The sequence below is a fragment of the Urtica dioica genome, chromosome 2, assembly GCF_054948205.1.
Source record: "Urtica dioica subsp. dioica isolate 48M chromosome 2, U.dioica_male_clone48M_v1_H2, whole genome shotgun sequence".
NCBI lineage: Eukaryota > Viridiplantae > Streptophyta > Magnoliopsida > Rosales > Urticaceae > Urtica > Urtica dioica.
In genome coordinates, this window is record NC_142757.1 from 38,204,179 (window position 1) to 38,212,724 (window position 8,546).

Here is an 8,546-nt window from a genome sequence, read left to right on the forward strand (position 1 = left end):
TGTTCCTCACATCGATGTCTTAACACGTCCTTGCGAACTTATGATGACATTGTGCTCTCGGAAGATCTGATTCAAAATAAGCAAGTGAAACCGTTTTCCATTTCAATATGAAAAATACATGCGCAAATGTTGTATGCATCACATTTCATATCAATTTGTTTTTTTTTTATGTGATATACATATAATTCATTCACATGGCGCGAGTTCCATGCACCATTACTCAGCTTGCACTGGGCCGCCTTAGGTGCAATACACATATATCCATGAGCTCTGGGCCGGGTACAAGACGCCAATATTATCACCCCCAATTAAATTGATTCAATTTATCTATTTAATACATTTCAATATTAAAATGTGTAGCATAGTCTAGTTTTCGAGTACAATATTAATCTTATGAGTTGACTTACAGATTTATCTATCCCTCTATTCAATGCATTCGTTATCGTATTCCAATAATTAAATTTTGTGGTTATTGCATTTCTGTATTCTTCGAGAAATTTAAATCCACCCGTTTCATTCGTCATATCGTTCGCACGAGTGTAACCAAAGCACGTCACCATTATTATCTCCCTCCAACTTAGTGGAGTTGTTACCGCATTCAAATAAGTAAAAGTTGTGGGTATTGTTTGCACGAGATAAACCAAAGCACGCCAACCTTGTTATCTCCCTCCAATCCAATGTAGTCCTTACCGCCTTCCAATACTTACACGTCATTGGTATTGTAATGTGGTATTCTATGAGAACTTGAAATTCACCGGTTTTGTACGTCGTATCGTTCACACGAGATAAACAAAAACACAACACGCTTATTATTGTTAGCAATATTACAGAAATAATTTTTATTTAACGGGAAAATAAGACAAGCTTAGTAGAAGAAATAAATAAATAAAATATCATGAATGCTAGAAAAATATGAACAATAACAACAACAAAATAATAAGTACGTAAAGAAAGGAAAAAAATAAAGGAATGCCGAGGACCGTTCGACGGTTTCCTTACAGTAATATTGCTTTCTCACGGGTGCTGGAAATCAACGAGCAATTTTTCTCCCAGGATATAATGGCGGAAAGAGAAGAGCTATGTACCAACATAACTTTTCCAGCGAACCAAGACAATAGCACAACCAACCACCAACTACAAGAAAAAAACACAAAACAATTTCGGAGAGGAAAGTAGAGAGAAAAAATTCTGGATGTGTTCGAATGAGAGGTGAAGGCATCTATTTATAGTCCACCACGTCTAATAGGTTACAAGAACTTGAACCTCAATAACGTCAGCCTGTATGGCCTTTAATCACATTAATGCTCATTAAATGGCTAATATTAACCATGCAAAATCGTTCAGGACTATTAACCATGCAAAACCGTTCATGAACGTGTTACTATACAATGCACAAAACCGCTGCCATAAATGCACGGTTATACAACTCTATGAATTAATTCCGAACATAACAAAAGAGTTATTTGAGGAATTAAAAGATTTTGAAGTTAATTTTGCAATAAAAAGATAAGGATTACCACAAACAAGTCCAAGCCCGGCGCGGCTCGACACGACCGACCGACTGGACGGAAGGCGGCGGCGCGCGGTGGACTTGGGCTTCCCTAAGTCCTTGCCCTTCTACAAAACTGGGTCACTCTTGAAAAGCCAAATTCTTTGACACAAATTGCATATATAAGCTTACTCATTTGTCCATTCTCACTCCACGTGGGACTCTTGCATTTCACTTCCTACAAACAACTAATGTGTTTACACAGTCAATGTATTTCTTTAAGCACACTTTGAGCATCAATTTCTCATTCATATAGATCCGATTTTGGCAAACTTATAGTCGATATTATACCCATTTCCGCAAGGAATAATAATACGCTGGAATTACCCAATTTCGTTAAGTGGTTCCCACTCAAATCTTTTCCAAAAATCAGCTGCTCACAAAATAAAAAAAATACTATTTATTATCCATAATCTCCACTTTATTCCAACAATTATCTCTCTCAAATTCAATGGGCTCGTTACCGTATTCCATTAATTACAGACCGTGGATATTGTAATGGAGATATTGAACAACAACTTGAAATTTACCCCTCTTATTTGTCATATCATATGCACGAGTTAAACTAAAACACGCCGCTGTTTTTCATACTATGGACCACTTGTTATCGCACAATATTACGTATTGATGTACGTTAAACCAATGTCGGTCTGTACATGTAAAAAAGTTAAAAATGAGTTAATACCAAGTTATGGTTAGTAGTTTGTCATTTATTTTCTTCTTTAAATTTATTTATTCTGTTTGCAAGTTCTAGATAGTTTGAAACTATTTCAGAGAGTAGTCTGATATTGCCACGCTGTAGATAGACCAAGCCAACTTGATCGTAGTGAGGCAATGTTAATTATTATCCATCATTACATTATCGTGAGTATTTTTTCATCGTTCTTTTTCTAACTCTCGTCCGACTTAATCCCCGCATTAATGTCTCCATGCGGACATATGATTGAGGAATATATCTACAAGGGACGTATCTTCCTCAGAGAAGATGGTCTTAACATATAATTACATAAATATGTGTTTCTTAAGCATTTTTCCCCTTTCTATGTGTATGTGGGGATTTCTTTGTTGCTGGACTATACATGACCACATATGAAATATACTTTTCCTAGGCTACTATATGATGAACATAGATTACATTAGCAATTCTTATTTATTTTATGTTTGGAGGCTCTTTTTGTGATATTCATCAACATTTATCTTTCGCTTTAGTGGTGTAGTGGACGAGGATAACAAAACTTTAGCAATGCCGGACTTGACAAAATCGAGAGAGTGATAGTTGAGAATAATAAAGACTGTTATTAAATGTTAAAAGTGAGTAGTAATATACTTGAAAACAAAAACATTAAAAAAAAAATAATTCAAACTATAAAATAAGAAACAACACAACAATTCAAGGATCCCAACTAGAATACCCAACGACTTTACGTGATTAGGGTTTTGGGTAGAATCAAGACAAAACTCCATAAAAAAAATGGTCAGCATTTGCCTCATTCCCTCCATTTCCATGATTATCATCACCGACGACTTTAGTCAGCCCAATGTTTGGTCTCATCTGCAGAATCTTGGAAGCGAGTTCAGCAAACCGATGAATTCCCAATTCATGTAGTGCATCAAACAGAACTTTGTTTTGAGCCCAAATGCTTGTTTCATTTATTTATGCAGTTCGAGCCTGAACTCAATTATCAGATCTCTCTTTCTTCATCCTCTAAATTTCAATGAAGGATGCATCATTTTTCTGATTTAGATCAGCAAGTTGATTTTCTTGATCACCCAAGCGCTTGTCACAGATATTTAGTTTACTCCTAAAGTCAATTAGTATTGCATCCTTTTCGAATGATGAGTCATAAACTGGGAGCAGTTCATCCTGACAAAGCTGAAGAGCTAATGATCAAAACTGTTATTCCTTTGTGAACTTGCTAATGGTCATCGTCGAGCCATGAACAAGGTAGTGAGCCTGGGAGAGCCAGATACTATACTTGAAAATATAGTCGGAAGGATCGGCCTGAACCTGCCTCATGGCATGCTGATCTGCCATAGTGCACTTAGCAATCCATAACTGCATTTGCTTCGAAAGGTTGGTGATAACATCAATCTGTAAAAGCAGGGACTTTTCAAAATCAATGCTAGTCTTCCAAATTGCAGGATATATTAATAAAGCATTTTCAAATGGAGAAGGGTTACGCCCAAAGCCAAAGGGGTACTCCGACAAGTGGCCATATGGCTTGAACTTATCCCCAATCATCATCATACGAGAAGTGAACTTATGTTTAAACTACCTCAAATCCTCAATCGAGGCATCAGAAGAACGATGAGGGTAAGGAATGTTGAAGTAGGTCTCATCTTCATAGTGAAGACATGTTAGTCGAGTTAGTTTGTTAGGATTAGATTACTGGAGTAGGAAGTAATCTGCGAGTAGAGTTAGTTTCTTGTAAAATGGCTGCTATGGTTTATAAATATCTAGTCAATGTAGGTAACACCATAATGAACATTTAAGAAACAAATTAACTAGAGAGAGAAGAGAGATTGGGAAACACCTTTGAGAGAATCTTGTAAGGGTTTTGGGAAAATGAGTAATCTCGGGAAAAAGATCTTGTATTTGTTATTGAGCCTTTTTTATATAGTGGATCACCGGAGACAGAGAGACTGGATTAGGCATATTGCTGAACCCGGATAAAAAAGTTGTGTGTTCTTTTATTTTTGCGTTCATTGATTGGTTACGTGCAAAAGAAGAAATTTTCTCTTGATTTCAAACTCGAAGTGAGTTTTGCTGCAACAATTGGTATCATAGCCTATACTGATCAACAATGGGATACCCGAAGATTGAGGTAGAGTGATTCGACGACAAAGGTGACTTTAGTTTATGGCGACAGAGAATGAAAGCTATCCTCTTCCAATTGAAGATTGCAAAGGCGCTTGAAGGCGAAAATGGGTTTCCAGCAACAATGTCACCCGACGAGAAGAACAAAGTCCTAGAATTGGCATACAACACGTTGATACTTCACCTAGGCGACCGAGTTTTGAGAGAAGTCACCAAAGAGACCACCGCCGCCGGAATCTGGTTGAAGCTTAAATCCCTCTACATGAGGAACTCGCTGTCAAATCGAGTCTTTTTTGAAGGGAAAGTTGTTTGGTTTCAAAATGTCTAAGGATAAGTCGATATCAGATAGTCTCAACAAATTCAATCGTCTGATCATCGACCTAGCAAAAATCGAAATCAAAATCGATGATGATATCAGGCCATCATGATTTTGAATGCGCTTCCTAAGTCATACTCCACGTTTTTTGAAGCTATGAAATACGCTAAGGAGTCTCTTTCACTAGAAGATGTTCAAGTTTCTTTGAAGGCAAAAGAAAGAGAATCAAGATCTGAGAAGAAGCCAATAGCAGAAAGCTTGAACGTGCGTGGAAGGAATGACAAGAGCAAATTCAAGCCAAAGTCAAAGCCATCTCTTCAAGAAAAGAATAGAGAGGTACAAGAAGATAAATAATTTCCCTACAAATGCTATTATTGCCATGAAATAGGTCACATGAAGAAGGACTGCCCCAACAAACACAAGACCTACAAAAAAGATGGCAAGAATGGGAATGCAACCATAGCAGAAAAGCAGGGCTATGAGGCTCTGAATGTCTCTAATGAAGACTCTTCCAAGATCCGGGTTTTGGATAGTGGGTGTACTTTCCATACGTTACCAAACATGAATTGGTTTGAGGATTTTTCATAAACAGATGGAGGGAAAGTGCTTCTTGGGAACAACAAAGTCTGTAAAGTCATTGGAACCGGCAAGATCAGAATTTAGCTACAAAATGGAGATGAAATAATCATTGAAGATGTTAGATATGTGCAAGAACAAAAGAGAAATCTCATCTCTTTAGGCACACTAGAAAAAAAAGGCTATAGTTTCAAATCTGAAAAATGGAAAACTAGTAGTGTCAATGGATTACGTTACCTACTTAGAAGGGATCAGGAACAATGGTCTTTATTTTCTTCTAGGCAGCACAATCATAGGATCAACCTCTACTCCAGAAGGATTAAGTAATGATTGTGCTAGAATTTGGCATCTAAGATTAGGACATGTCAATGAGAAGGGCATCTCAGAGTTGACTAAGAGAGGTACTTCGGTTAAGAAAAGCTAAGGAAATTGAACTTTTGCGAAGAATGCATCCTAGGAAAGTCAATCATAGCTAGTTTCAATAGAGGTGTCCATAGAACTGATAGTGTTTTGGAGTACATTCATTATGATAGAACTGATAATGGCTTAGAGTTTTGTTCTGAGGAGTTTAATCAGCTTTGCAGGGATCATGGTATAACTAGACACCTAACTGTTGTTGGAACTCCCTAACAAAATGGTCTTGCTGAAAGATTCAACAGATACATTATGGAAAGAGTTAGTTGTATTTTGATGCATGCTAAGCTCTCAAAGAATTTATGGGGTGAATCTACTTCTACTTCCTGCTATCTGATCAACCGGTGTCCATCTACAACACTCAATCTGAAAACCCACATGGAGATGTGGTCTGATCGCAGGGTCAATTAAAAATGGCTCAGGGTATTTAGCTGCACATCTTATGCTCATATTAAACAAGGTAAACTTGCGCCAAGAGCACTCAAGTGCATTTTATTGGCTATCTAGAAGGAATGAAGGGATAAAGTCACACTTTGGTGCATAGAGACTGGTCACAAGAAATTGATGATAAGCAGATATGTGGTGTTTAAAGAAGTAGATTTTCTTGGAAGAACTATTCAATCTGATTATGGGTCTTTGCTTGAGTCAGAAGACGTAACAGCTGCTAACATTGAGGTGGAGCTTGGTGCAACAGTCCAGACTATAGAGAATCAGACATAACCTCATAATGTTTAAGTACAAGAACAAGCGCCTAAACATCAACCTCATGAAGATCATAATGACTATCTCTTGGCTAGAGAAAGGAGCAGAAGATTTAATATCAGACTTCCACCAAGGTATGCTAATGCTGATTTAATCTCTTTTGCTCTAATGGTTGGTTGTGAGGTTGACGCATAAGATCCAAGCACTATAAAGGAAGCCCTGAGATGTAGAGACAGTGATAAGTGGAAAAAGGCCATGCAAGATGAAATGGATTCCCTTGCAGAGAACAAGACATGGGAGATTATACAAGAACCAAATTATCAGAAGCTTGTAGGCTCTAGATGGATCTTCAAGGTGAAAGGTGTAATTCATGGAGTGGAAAAGCTGAAGTACAAGGCAAGTCTTGTGGGAAAAGGGGTTCACACAGAGTGATGACCTTGATTACAATGAGATCTGCTCACTGGTCGTAAAGCACATGTCAATCAGAGAACTTCTTGCACTCACTACTCAATTCAATTGGAAATTGGAACAACTTGATGTAAAAACAGGTTTTCTCTATGGAGAGCTTGATGATATGATTTACATGAAGCTACTTGAAGGATATGAATAGGGTGAAGGCAAGGCTTGCTTGCTGAAAAGTCTCAATACGATTTGAAACAATCACCAAGGCAATGGTACTTAAAGTTTGATCAGTTCATGATCATAAGTGTTTTTTTTCCATGATTGATTATGACTGGTGCGTGTCTTCGAAAAACCTTGGTGAAGACATCTATATCTACCCCTATATGTAGATGACATGCTTCTAATCAGTACTAACATAAGAGAAATTGAGAAACTGAAAAGTCAACTGAGTTTAGTTTTTCAGATGAAAGATCTTTGTGCAACTCAAAAGAAGATAGGCATGGAAATTTCTCGAGATAGGTAAAAGGGCAAACTCAAGCTTCTACAAAGTCAGTACTTGTCCAAGGTAGTGAATAAGTTTGATATGGACTCAGCAAAGGCTGTCTCCACACCTTTGGCAAAGCATTTCAAATTGAGTATTGCTCAGAAGCCTGAAATAGAAGAAGAGAGAGCCAAGATGGAATGAGTACCATAGATAGTGATGTTGGCTGTTTAATGTACTCTATGATCTGTTCAAGACCAGACCTTGCTCATGCTGTGAGCGTGGTTAGCAGATACATGTCAAAACCAGGGAAGCAACATTGGAATGCAGTTAAATAGATTCTCAGATACTTGAGAGGATCTCTTGAAACTGATCTAATGTTTGAAAGAAAGGATAAAACATAAGTCAAGGTTAAGGGATATGTTGACTCAAACTATGTTAGGAATCTTGGCTCAAGGAAGTCACTGACATGATACATCTTCATAGTTTGTGGCGGAGCTGTAAGCTGGAAGCCAGTTCTCAAGTCTTTGGTTGCCTTGTCCACCACGAAAGCCGGGTACATGACCATAACTGAGGCCATGAAATAAGCTATATGGATATAGGGTTTTATTACAGAGTTGGGGTTTTCCCAAGATCAAGTGGTGGTGCATTGTGACAGTCAAAGTTATATTCACTTGTCAAAGTACTAGGTATTTCATGAAAGGTCTAAACATATTGTTGTTAAAATGCATTTTATGAGAGACATTGTGAACAACGGAGACTTGAAGATTCAAAATATCTGTATAAAGCACAACCATGCTGACATGCTGACTAAACCAGTTACGAGCAATAAGTTCACATATTGCTTAGAGTTGGTTCAAGTCACACACGAAAAGGCTCAGGCCTAAGAATAGTCCCGTTGATCTACAAGGAAGTGAAGACGAGCTCAAGTGGAGAATCGTTGAAGTTGGTCTCATCTTCACAGTGCAGACACAACAGCCGAGTTAGTTAATTTGTTAGGATTAGATTACTTGAGCAGGAAGTAATCTGCGCGTAGAGTTAGTTTCTTGTAAATTGGCTGCTATGCTTTATAAATAGCTAGTCAATGTAGGTGACTACATACTGAACAATTGGGAAACAAATTAACTAGAGAGAGAAGAGACATTGGAAAACACTTTTGGGAGAATCTTGTAAGGATTTTTGAAAGTGAGTAATCTCGGGTAAAACTTCTTGTATTTGTTATTGAGAATTTTTCATATAGTGGATCACCGGATAGAGAGGCTGAATTAGGCATATTGCTGAACTAGGA